The 13,306-nt window shown below is 49.5% G+C and overlaps 1 pseudogene; it reads left to right on the forward strand.

Annotated features, from left to right (window-relative positions):
* Positions 1 to 682: 682 nt before the first annotated feature.
* Positions 683 to 13,027, forward strand: LOC142761683 (tubulin alpha chain-like; annotated as a pseudogene).
* Positions 13,028 to 13,306: the final 279 nt, after the last annotated feature.

The following is a 13,306-nucleotide window of genomic DNA, read 5'->3' on the forward strand; positions in this document are numbered from 1 at the left end:
GTTGGGTGTCCAGGAGAAAACGTTCCGGTTAATGGTTATTTGTGATAACCGACATATTGAGGCGCGGTTGAGAGAAGTTGCTGCTTTGCATGGCGCTTCGCTCTCGGGCGTGGCCACCGCAGCTACCCTGCACTGGCAGTCGGTCCACAGCCACGGTGTCAAACACGAACTACTGTCCCATGGCGCTAGCGTCGGGCGTGGGTGGTGGTCCCGCATATTCCTGATCTTCGTGCCTGTCCTTCTGGGCAATGGCACTGAGGAAAGACCAAGTGGTGCACACATGCCATTCATTAGCATGGCAGAGAGCCAAACATGGAATTTTGTTTACTGTGAGCGCGGTTACAACTTGTGGTTTGTCACGTGCTCTGTGAATTCAAATATGACAATAGTGCAAGTTATAAATGTGTCGCATCAGTGAGCTTGAGACGACTTTCCGCTTGCAATTTCGCTGTTGTGGGGTGTTTTAACTGCCCTGTACGGGTGTGTTTGCTTGTATGCACATAAAGTTTCAGTGGGGGTTGATGATGGGAATTTTAAACCCCTCCTTTCTTCGGCGACACCATTGCTGACCTGTCAATTCATGCAAACTGCTAATTCCTAGAACATACTGACCTCATAAACACTCTTGCCTCAAAGATTGTCATTGGTGCATACCGACATGCCTGTTTTCTTATTCTGCCGAGGCTAAACGAAGAAAATGCGCGAGGTCATATCGGTTCACGTTGGACAAGCGGGCGTTCAGATCGGCAATGCCTGCTGGGAGCTCTACTGCCTGGAGCATGGCATTCAGCCCGACGGCCAAATGCCCAGTGACAAGCCGATTCGCGGAGGTGATGACTCCTTCAAGACATTCTTCTGTGAGACCGGAGCCGGCAAGCACGTGCCTCGTGCCGTCTATGTCGACCTCGAACCCACAGTCGTTGACGAAGTCCGTACTGGCACTTACAGGTGTGCAGCAGTTTCTTATGGACGCACGGCTTCTGTAGTTCTTTTGCAAACTTCAACCACTTCGCGGAATTCTCCTATTAAGGGTCATTCTATCTGCTTCCCGCAACGCGCAGCCGATCGGGTAAGCTGCCAAGGAGGTCGTAGAAAGTAATTGCGAAAGTAGAAAAACTGGTTGAAAAGGCGCGTATAAATTGTTAAAGGCGGGGGGTGGGGGGGATGTAGCACATGTCCAAGGGACAAAAAAAAATAGTTCTTCGAACTCTTGGATGGCCGTCCTGTTGGCCTTGTTGTGCAAGCAACACTAGCCAATGTTCCCCATTGTGATGGCGTAATGCGCAGCAAGAGCCACGGGACATAATTGGTGGACTGCAGTCTGTCGGCAGCAGCATGAGCACAGCATGTGTGGCTGCAGCTAGTGAGGCGAACACCGCATCCTTCTCGGTGGTAGCAGTTGGTGCTCTCGTAGGAAGGGGCGGTCTGGTGGCTGAGCTCGTGGGAGGAACTAGCGTACTCGTGGAGGTTTGCGTACGTTGCCGATGTCATTCGGCCGCCACCGCCGATAGCGTCGCAAAACGAGCGGCCCTTCTCGACCGCGGCATTTCCTCACCTGTTGATGTTGTTGACAGTGGTCCTGAACTGTTCCAGCGCATCGTAGAGCCATCCCGAGAGGAGAGTATAACTGTGCCCTTGCCCTAGACTTGCGAAAACAGGCAGCACAGTTTGTTGGTTGCACTTGCAGTTGAGGCAGCACGGATGTTCCGTGCTGGATTGGCAACCTCGGGGTGGCTGCCACCATAATTGAGGCAGAGCTCGTCAGGCAAGTTTGTCGCAGTGGTGTGGCTGAAACTAGTGCAGTGGGCACAAGGGGCTGTGAGAGACGAGGACAGACTGCTCACTGCAGCTTGAAGAAGCACACCTCCAGAGGTATGGTGATGTCATTGAAAATCGAGGTGCCACATGGGCAGGATGTAGCGAATAGTAGTACCCCCTCGCTTGCAAGCTCTACTGGTTCTGTCTTTTTCGGAAGGGGCCACTACAATGCTTTATGGGCTGCAAAAGGAGGGCTGTCCTTTTTGTCCTTCATTGGGGCACCATTAAGTCGTACATATATTTAACCGTGCACTCTCTCGGCTTTCGGACATATTTTCGCATTGAGTTATAGTGCAAGGATCCTTCATGCAGTCAGACTGTTGTGTATTGTTATGGAGCGTATATCTGCGTATTCTCGCCAATACTGCACTCGAGTGGCCACTAAACACACTTGAGACTTTATGCACTCTGCTTACGATGCGTGTATTTTACAAACTTCACCAAAATTATTAACCAAGGACAGCGCTGGTAGTTAAGCCGCCTAGATTATTTGTTCAGTCCGTTAAAAGTGAACCTTATGCCGGCCTTTGTTGCACTGATGGGCCTTTTTTTGGGGTGTGAATGAGCCCAGGCACGCCGGCCTCAAGGAGGCACACGCCATCATTTCTGGTGGCCAAACCGTGACGACGCGTGCGGACCAACCAACATGTGGTGCCACAAACATGCGAATGTTCCTCCCAAAAAGAGGCGCGAACCGGGCTTCCGAGATTGCCTACTGGCACATTGCGGATCATTTCGGAGTCCAGGAGCCACCAGTTTTGATTTCAGCAGTCTCAACTTGGGGTGCTGTTCGGACTAGGCAAAGGCCCATGCTTCAATCAGTCAATCAGTTTATTATCATGTCATAAAAGGATGTTACAGGGAGTAAAATATACAGAAGAGGGCATGAGACTCGGACACGTTTAGAGGCTGTTGGGCAGAGTGCATGTATACTTCACTGTAGTTGCCAAAGTACCAGCCCTAGTTTGTGCAGTTGATGTGGCTGATAACTCTTCGCACAACACTCACGGCTTGTATTATTCGTCTTGTTGACTGCTGCAGGCAGCTGTTTCACCCCGAGCAGCTGATCACTGGCAAGGAAGATGCAGCAAACAACTATGATCGCGGTCACTAATCAATCGGCAAGGAGATTGTGGATCTGGTGCTGGACCGGATCAGGAAGGTGGCAGACCAGTGCACGGGACTGCAGGGTTTTCTCATCTTCCACAGCTTTGGAGGTGGCACCGGCTCGGGCTTCACCTCGCTTCTCATGAAGCGCCTCTCGGTGGACTACGGCAAGAAGTGCAAGCTCGAGTTTGCCATCTACCCAGCCCCACAGGTACTTACTTTCTATAGGTTCCCATTCTGTGCTGTAGTTTGTGCGTAGAGTACCCAGACACTATGGAGGTGTCGGCGGCCCGGCTTTCTGGCTCGGTTGCTGGCTAATCCTGTTGGCCCAGGAGCTGCTTTATGTCAGTTGTCCGCGCCAGTGTGTCTGACAGAATACCTGTCCCCAGCCATGTGGCTGGTGTGGGCTGCACTCCTGAATATTCCTGTTCTTCGTGTAGTCCCATCGGACAAGTACACCGGGGAGAGACCATGCAGGAGACATCACCTTTTCACACCACTTTGTTGTGAATAACTGTCAATTGCAGGCTGTGTCGCTTGGTAGTTATTGCTCAATTTATCTGCTGCCACCACTCTTCTCTGTTGCCTCTCTCTCTTTGGGTTAGGCAAGGCACACCTTTTTTACTGCACTTTGTTTTTGTCGTGCCGATGCTTTAATAAAGCACCAGTCCAGTCAAGGAGTGCCCTTTGACAGCTATGGCCCACTTTTTGCCCATGGTCAGTACAGTTATACCTGGATATAACAAAATTGAAAAATTCCTTGAAATATTTGTGGATTTAAGTTATACAGTTGAACCCCGCTAGAACGAAACTCGCGGGGCTCAAAATATTTCGTAGAAGCAAGAATTTCTTTGTAGTGAAATAGGAAAATATAGCTGAACTGAGCTAGCAACACAAAGGGTCATATATTCTTAAAGGCCAACTCCGGCGATTTTTCGACGTCAATGGATCTCAATGAAATTCGCTGGGTATGTTCAAACAGTCCAAACTGTTATCCGAGACCAGGTAGGAGCGTAGGCCTAGCTAGCGAAATCAGCGACAGTCCGGGCCGAGCGTCACGTACTTAGCACTGACAATGTGTTTGCCGAGATTTGCATGACCCACTACATTCATCATTACATATTTCCCCCTCGCTGAAGAAGGTGCCAAGTAAGTGTTCTAAGGTGTCGTGAGGACAAGTGGTTCGTGATATGGTTTGAGGCGATCCACATGTACGATTTCGCGGCCTTGGCGACGCAGGTCCACAGTTGCCATGAGGGGTTCGATGAGGTAGTTAACAGCGGAAGTTTGTTCTATGACGTGATAAGGTCCATGGTATACCTGCTGACAAACTTTGTAGAGGCACCAGGAGCAGCACTGGGGGACACCCACAGCCAAACAAGAGAGTTGGGCGAAAATTGGCAGTTGGACCGTCCATCGTCGTGACGAAATTTTTGTAGCCCTTGTTCTTGTGTTGTAAGGGTGCGAGCTAATTGCCGACATTCTTCTGCATACCGCGCGGTTTCGGAAACTGGTGTGCCTTTGGATGAGTCGGGTCGGTAGGGGAGAATGGTGTCAATTGCAGATGATGGTTCTCGACCATAAAGTAAAAAGAATGGAGAAAAGCCTGTCGTTGCTTGAGGTGCCGTGTTGTAAGCGTACGTTACGTAAGGAAAGATAAGATCCCAGTTGGTGTGGTCGGAAGCGACATACATAGAAAGCATGTCGCCAAGAGTACGGTTGAAACTCTCGGTCAAGCCATTTGTTTGTGGGCGATATGCGGTAGTACAGCGGTGAATCACATGGCATTCTGCAAAAAGTTCTCGAATAACATCCGCGAGAAAGACACGGCCTCGGTCGCTCAAAAGTTCACCTGGAGCACCGTGATGCAGAAGAAAACGTTGCAGCAGAAAGACGCAACGTCATTCCCAGCTGATGTATATGGTAGAGGACCCTAAAGGTCTATTCCAACTCGGTCGAATGGTCGCACTGGGCACGGTAATGGCTGCATTGGTGGAGTAGGACGGCTAGGATCGTGCTTGGGGCGTTGGCACTCTGTGCAAGATCGAATGTACTTTTGAACGAATGTGTACATGCCGCGCCAGTAAAACCGTAAACGTAGCCTGGCGTAGGTTTCAAACAAACCGGCGTGCGCACACTGCGGATCGGCATGGAAAGCAGCACATATGCTGGCGCGGAGATGCCTGAGTATGACGAGTAGCCATTCGCGACCGTCAGGGAGGTAGTTGCAGTGATAAAGTATTCCATCACGGATGGCGAAGTGAGAGGCTTGTCGGTGTAGCACTCGAGATGGCGGGTGGGCGAGTTTTCAGATAGGTAATCCATCAGAGACGCAATCCATGAATCTTTGCGCTGCTCTACAGCCATGTTGATGGGTCCTGATAGTGGAAAAAAGTTGTCTTGGATGGAGACACTTGCAATATCAGCAGAAACAGGCGAACGCGAAAGAGCGTCGGCATCGGCGTGCTTCTGGCCTGAGCGATAAATGACGCGGATGTCGTACTCTTGGAGCCGTAAAGCCCATCGTGCCAAGCGTCCTGAGGGGTCTTTGAGGGAGGATAACCAGCAGAGCGCGTGGTGGTCGATAACAACATTGAAAGGGCGGCCGTACAGATAAGGCCGAAATTTTGTAATGGCCCAGATAATCGCTAGGCATTCTTTCTCAGTTACCGAATAATTTGCTTCTGTTCTTGTAAGAGTGCGGCTCGCGTACGCAACAACATATTCTTGGTAACCAGGCTTTCGTTGGGCGAGTACAGCGCCAAGACTGACACCACTAGCATCTGTGTGGATTTCTGTGGGAGCGCTTGAATCGAAGTGACGCAGTATGGGTGGTGTTGTAAGCAGTTCACGGAGCTTCGCAAAGGCACTGTCGCAAGCTGGAGACCACGCAGATAGATTGCGGTCTCCCTGAAGTAGGTCTGTCAGAGGCGCCATGATCGAGGCGAAATCCCGGACGAAGCGGCGGAAGTATGAGCAAAGCACAATGAAACTACGCAGCTGCTTGAGAGACGCACGTAGCTTAGCGGGGTCAGGAAGAACGCCATCCTTCGACACGACGTGTCCGAGAATGGTCAGCTTGCGCGCTCCAAAGTGACACTTCTTCAAGTTGAGTTGGAGGTCTGCTGCAGAGAGGCAGCGTAGAACCTGTTCCAAGCGACGAAGGTGCGTGGGAAAATCGGGCGAGAAACCACTACATCGTCTAAGCAGCACAAACACGTGTTCCATTTGAGGCCTCGTAGGATAGCGTCCATCATGCGCTCCATCATGCGCAACTGTTTGACAGGTGAACGACGCCTCGCTTTAGCATGTCACCTACTTGTTTATCGATGATACGGCGTTCAGTCGGCGAAACAAGGTATGGTCGCTGCCGTAGTGGTGGGTGATTACCTGTGTTGATCTGGTGGCATACGGTAGATGTTCGACCTAAAGTAGCGCTGTGACTGTCAAAAGATGGTCGAAACTTGTCGAGGAGGCTCAAAAGCTCACACCTCTGTTGTGGGTTTAGGCCTTCGTCGATGACACGGTTGAAAATGTCGGTAGTGGAAGGGTCATTCACGGAACTACAGGAGAGGGCACTGACTTCCGATGATTCATCAGGAACGTCAAGTGTAGCGATGGTTTCGAATGATTCTATCGAACCAATACTTTCGCCTCGAAGTAGCGTAATCGTGTATGGTAACGGATTCTCCACAGGCACGTTGGTCTCCCTACCTTAAAAAGTAACGAGAGCGATTGGAAGCGGTGATAGGTGGCGATGAACGAAAGCAGCGGAAGGCGTGAAGAATGCGGTAGCGTCGACGACGGTGGAACACTACACAGGTGCGAAGACAGTAGCGCGTGGAGGGATTTGGGTGTCGTCACTAATGACTAACTTCGCGTCGGAAGGGTGAACATGCACTGGTAGCGCATCACCAAGGGGACAAAAGGCGACTTCGGCACGGGCGCAATCAATGACGGCTTGGTGATGGGAGAGAAAATCCCAACCTAAAATGATGTCATGAGAACAGTGCGGGAGTACTACAAACTGCACTGTGTAGGGCACTCCTTGAATTACAAGTATGGCAATACACGCGGTCACAGGCTGCACAGGCTGTGCAGTGGCAGTATAAAGACATGAACGCAAGTAAGGCGTTGTCACTTTTCGAATTGAACGGCAAACGTTTTCGGCGATGACAGAAATTGCGGCACCAGTATCAATAAGGGCAAGTACGGGTACACCTTCAAGAACGGCATTAATTACATTCGACGGCGGACGAAGAGGGCTTGTGCTTTGCGACGAGGACGCAGCTCTTGCCTCGGAAACTGCGTCATTTAGTTTTCCGCGTCGATTGTAGGGGGGGCGTCGGCGCATCGGGGAGGGCGAGCGTCGACGTGGAGAAGGAGATCGGCGATCAGGAGCTGGTCGGTGGCTTGGACGAGGAGCGCACAATTCGGGGTGTGGGGTGTATTGAGTGTACGTGTAATCGTTCTCATATGGACGTAGGTTTTCACGTGAGTGGAGTGGGCGGCGGCGGCACAGACGTGCGACAAGCCCAGGTAGACCACACGAAAAGCAGATCGGTTGGTTGTCGGCAGTGCGCCATGGATCAGGGACTCGGTGAACTGGAGGTCATGGCGGCTGGGTGGCATAAACAGGAGCAGGCAGTGGAGGCGGCGCTTGAAACGTCTGTGGTCGTGGTCGTGCTGCTGCTTCGGCGTACATCCATGGTGCATTGACTGGTGGCACCAGCTGTGGAGGAAGGACCTCAGACACTTGATCTCGTATAATAGTCCGTAGAGTAGGGCTAAGCGGTGCACTGCGCTCCGGTAGGCCAGAGATGAGCGAGAGTTGGCGGGCAACTTCCTCGTGCACGAAATCTTTGATCTGCGAGAGGTACTGGGATCGATACCCCGCACCTCCACCAATTATAATAAAGAACGAAGACAGTCAAAACTGTTATCCGAGACCAGGTAGGAGCGTAGGCCTAGCTAGCGAAATCAGCGACAGTCCGGGCCGAGCGTCTCGTGCTTAGCACTGACAATGTGTTTGCCGAGATTTGCATGACCCACTAAATTCATCATTACACTTTGCACATTTCTGTCATTTAAGCCAAATTACAGGCTTGGAAGATGCGCTGACTGTTTGCAAATGAATTTTTGAAGATTGCCTCAAAAAGCTCACCTCGCTTGCGAATTATTGGCAACATTGCCTTTGTGACGTCATGTTTGTCATGTCAACGAAAGTGACGCAGCAGATGGCATGACTACTTTGGTCGCTACAGCGTTTATTCTGCTCGCCAAGAGGCAATGGCGGTGATGTTTAGCATGAGTATACGACGGGAAAGCTTTCTTCCCTCCTTTGTGGTGTCAGGCCGGCACCTCACTGGTCTGCCTTTGTTTTTATAGTCTGTGCCAGCGGGACCAATATACGGCCTCAGTTTCTTACCAAATAGCACATCATTCACAGACAGGATGCCCGGTTGGTTTTTCAGTTTGTGTTGTGCTTTTTTGCCGATTAAAAATTATTTTCAGTCTTCCTTAGCATTTCAGCTATTGTGCTCATTACAAGAGTGCCTAAGGGACATAGATACACCATTACTTTGCATTGTCAAAAAATCGCCGGAGTTGGCCTATCAAATGAAAAAAGTGTCCGCTGCTTCCTATTCTTTTCCAGCAGCGTTGCGACGCGATTCAGTCCTGCATAGGGAGGCCATGGTGAAAACTGCACTGAATGTACCAAATAGTTGCATTAACACCTTAACACCAGCAGTCTTTCGCCGTCAAAGTGTATCGGACAAAGCAGAGATGGAGGCAGGGTATTGTGGAGCGGCGATTTTCGCCTTATTCTATGCCATTCTTACCATCCATCACTCCCGGCTAGCTGATTTGGTTGATAATGTGGACAAACAGCTGCTCTGATTAGGTACCACACTGACTAAGCGCGAATAAATTAAGCATTGGCATCGGGGGGGGGGGGGGGCGCTAAGAAAGAAAGCATGCACTGAGCAACTGAGCTTCATCTTCGGATTGTCTGCGGTTAGAAGGCAAGCCAGCGGCGAAAGCAGAACAGTCTCATTGTCATCACTATTGGGCAATGGCGGCGGTTTCTGGTGGTGCCAAGGCGCGTTTTAGACTTTGTCGACTTATTTTCAGGTTCTGGAAATGCATCAGTGTTAGATTGGGTTTCCTGTATAGCAATAAATATCCGAGCCGGGAATTGCATTGTGAAGTATCGTTGAAGCGGGGGGCGGCAGAAGAAAAGGTGTTCATCGTGGTGACAATGTTTACGCATTGTCTCCTATGGATTGCTGAAAGGGAACTGTGATTTTTTCGTTGCAGTAGAAATTTCTTTGAAGCGGCGTTGTTATAGCGGGGTTCGACTGTTTCCCGAATTTTCGTACTGAACGTGCATACATATGCGCAAATTACACAAAAAGGAGACTGAAGGCAGAACTAAGCCGAACCACTTTTTTTACAGTAAACACACTGCGTTATTATATCTCAGGCCTTTACCAGGCTTGCACTCGTCGCCTATGCGGCCTACACCACCACCCTGACTTGCTGACTTGACGCTTTGGACGTACGGTCCACTGTATTGACCACTCCTGGCCTTTATACAGGAAACAGAACTTTTCATTTTCACAGTGAAATCTCGGTATACCGAACTTCATGGCACCGTGGAAATTTTTTATTTTGCAAGGTCGTAGTGAAAGCTCAAAATTCACCATCCTTATTTTTCGCAGACCAAAATGACCCACTTTTACAACGGTGGGTTCTCGAACTCTTTTTTTTCACGAGAAAAACAAATGCACAAATAAATGCCTAAATATGCACGTTTACAAAAGGTCCCTGCAGTGAGAAGGCCTCCAGCTAATCCACATTCCTGGGGTGCGATTTGGTTCTTTGGTCACAACAGCCTGCTTTCTGACTTGCTTTGCGAAAACAGTTTCCGCTTCTTTGTCTCAAATCACCGCAGCATGAATGCAGAGTTCGTTTGCGGGCGCGATAAGTAATCACCGAAAAAAAGGGGAACACTACTGACACGCTACTACTGACCTCTTTCGAAGAACAAACAAAACTGCTAAAAAATTTCTCGTTCTGTTTTGTGCTCCTTCGCTGTCTCAGGTATTAAGTGCCCATGCTTCTTGCTCTGCAACTCCCGCTCTGCCTCGCTGACCTTGCCCTCGCGTGTTGCCGTCGCTCCCTTACCTCTTCTGCTTTTAAACCAGCAGCGTCAGCATTCCATCAAAAAGAAAGAACAGAAAATTGCCCTTTTCTTTTCCCCCCTTTGCCCTGTCGCGCGTCTTTCGAGAAGCGTGGCGTTCATTCGCTTTGTTGTCTGCTTCCGTACTGCTCCTGGGTAGCCACGACTGTTTTCAGAACGCGAGTTCGTAGTACATAGGTGCTGTTAATATAATGTGGAACTAAATTAATGCTCGTTATTCTGAGAAGTTCAATATCCTGAAGTAAGTAGTAGTAGTGAAATAATTTTACACTAAACTATTAGAACTCAGCGTGGGATTTTTTAGAAAGTTTGTTAATGTGAGGTTTGTTCCGGAGATTTTACTATATTTAACTGATGCCAGTAGGGCATACTGGCGCCAATAAAAAAATTCGATACCCTTTATATGGACATTCTCAGTGGTTTTTTGCCGTCGCCGCCATCTTCCGTAACAAGTCCAAAACGATACCATGCCCCCCCCCCCCCCCCCCCACCGCGCATCGCAACTTTCACGAGCGGGTAAAAAAAGCTCGTGCGCTGCTCAAGCAGAGATCGAATGAGTCGTTTTATGGAGGTTCGTTATAAATAGGTTTAAGTGTGTCTACCGGCAGCAGTGTATTCTAGTCTTTACTTTACGTCTTCTCATTGCAGGTCTCCGCAGCAGTCGTGGAACCCTACAACTCTATTCTCACCACACACACCACCCTGGAACATTCAGACTGCGCTTTCATGGTCGACAATGAGGCAATCTTTGACATCTGCCGGCGCAACCTCGACATTGAAAGGCCCACCTACACGAATTTCAACAGGCTCATCGGCCAGATCGTCTCCTCCGTCACTGCCTCTCTGCGGTTTGATGGTGCCCTGAATGTCGACCTGACAGAGTTCCAGACCAACTTGGTGCCCTACCCTCGCATCCACTTCCCCCTCGTCACCTATGCTCCAGTCATATCTGCCGAGAAAGCCTACCATGAGCAGCTGACAGTCGCTGAGATCACACACTCCTGTTTTGAGCCTGCCAACCAGATGGTAAAGTGTGACCCCCGTCACGGAAAGTACATGGCCTGCTGTCTCCTGTACCGAGGGGATGTTGTGCCTAAGGATGTAAATGCAGCCATTGCGGCCATCAAGACCAAGCGCACGATCCAGTTTGTGGACTGGTGCCCCACTGGACTTAAGGTAAGTTTGCTGCTACCTTGTGCGTTGTGCCTAGCGTAATTGAGAGGACCAGGAAGTTCTAAAGGGACCACCGTATTTACTCGCGTAATCCTCGCACTCGCATATTTCTCGCAGCCCCCCACATCGCCCAAGAAAAAATACATTTTTTTTCTAGTATTTATCGCACCCCCGAAAACTGCCGCAATAATGTGGTCTGTTCGTTCCCGCCAATAATGATGATAGCGCACACCATCTGGCGCCATCTCTTACACAATAAGCGTACTATTGCATGGAGATTCAATCCAAGCCAAGCCGAATTGGCCAGTGCACGTTGAGGCGTGTTTTGTATGTTTTGTCGGTAATCTTGGCACGTTATGGGGCGATACTGAAGCCACAGGGCTGCTTCAAGTTTCAAGTGATAGATCATGCGCCAAACAACTGCAGCAAGGCCGCCGGTAGGCCCTTCGGAGCCTAAGAGTTTTGTATTCGCTACTGGTGACGGCAGCCGAAATCCACTAAGGTGCATTGGGCCTGCCATGTGCCTAAAACTGGGATTGATGGTTAACTTCATTTCATCAGAAGTAAACTGCGGACAATTCTGTTAAATAGCCATCAGCCCAATGCTGACGTCCTAGGCTTACGTTTTGAGGGCTCCTGTTGAGCGCTGACCGCGACCGCTAGGCCCCCAACGCCCACAAGCTTCGCGTAAGGTATTCTAATTATCGACTATTTCTTTCCACGTTTTGTGTCTCAAATAAATCTTGCCTTGTGTAAAACTTCTGCTTTTATTGTTGAGGTAAGTTCTAATTAGTACTTCTTAAAGCTTGCTGTGTGTTGCTGGTGTGAGAATCCCGATTTGCGGCCACTTCGTTTGCTTTTTCGCTCTCAGAGGTTTCGTGGAAAGTTTTTCCCGCTCAATTCTCGCACCCCCCAAACTTTGCATCGATATTCTGGAAAAAAAAGTGCGAGGATTATGCGAATACGATATATAATATTGAGAACCAACAATATTGCCACGTTACGTAGATGTTATTTGTGTATTTCGGAGTAGGACTTCACATAACAAACTGTAGTGCAAACTGAAAATGAAGAACAAGAAAGCTCCCAATCATTTTTTTTCGCTGGCTTAGAATTTGTTGTAAAGATGCGAATCTCTTCAGGGAGCTCGGTATATAACTTCAGTTTTTTGGTCTTTCGTTGCTGCACAACTTCATATTTATCCCTTTCTCAACTGTGAGTTCATAAAACTTGTACGATTCCTAGTGGCTTTGTGTGCGAGCAGTGGCTTTTGTTCAAACACAGCTTGTGTTTACAATGTGCTATTGTGGCTTTGTCCGTTCTTGGGTGTTCAATCACTACACCAGATTCGTATTGCAGGTTGGCATCAACTACCAGCCCCCGACTGTTGTACCCGGTGGCGACCTCGCCAAGGTTCAGCGTGCTGTGTGCATGCTGTCAAACACAACAGCCATAGCAGAGGCCTGGGCACGGCTCGACCACAAGTTTGACCTCATGTATGCAGAGCGGGCGTTTGTTCACTGGTATGTCGGTGAAGGCATGGAGGAAGGCGAGTTTTTCGAAGCCAGGGAGGACTTGGCTGCCCTCGAGAAGGACTACGAAGAGGTTGGCATGGACTCTGCAGAGGGTGCTGAAGATGATGGTGGGGAGGAGTTTTGAGGAAAAGCGTTGGTGCCCTCCTGCTCGGGGCCATGCAATAAAAGAGCAGTTGTCCATGCCCGAGATTTGTTGATTCTTCATATTAAAGGACTTAGTCTGTCCACGCCATTTAGTGGCTCCTGCCATGTCTAATGCAAGTTGTCAGTGGTCTTAACATGAAAAAGCATGTATGTGGTGGGGGTCTTGCTCCGCGCTCTCGTTTTTTGTAGCCATAGACCAGTCAACTGAACTTGTGGGGCTGCTTGTTTGTGACAGCGAACCATTTTTTTTGCTGCTGTTAGCTTCAAGACTTCAAATGCCACTAAATCTTCGAGAAAAAGGAAACATGTAGAGTGATCATTG

Source organism: Rhipicephalus microplus, chromosome X (genome assembly GCF_043290135.1).
Source record: "Rhipicephalus microplus isolate Deutch F79 chromosome X, USDA_Rmic, whole genome shotgun sequence".
NCBI classification, from domain to species: domain Eukaryota; kingdom Metazoa; phylum Arthropoda; class Arachnida; order Ixodida; family Ixodidae; genus Rhipicephalus; species Rhipicephalus microplus.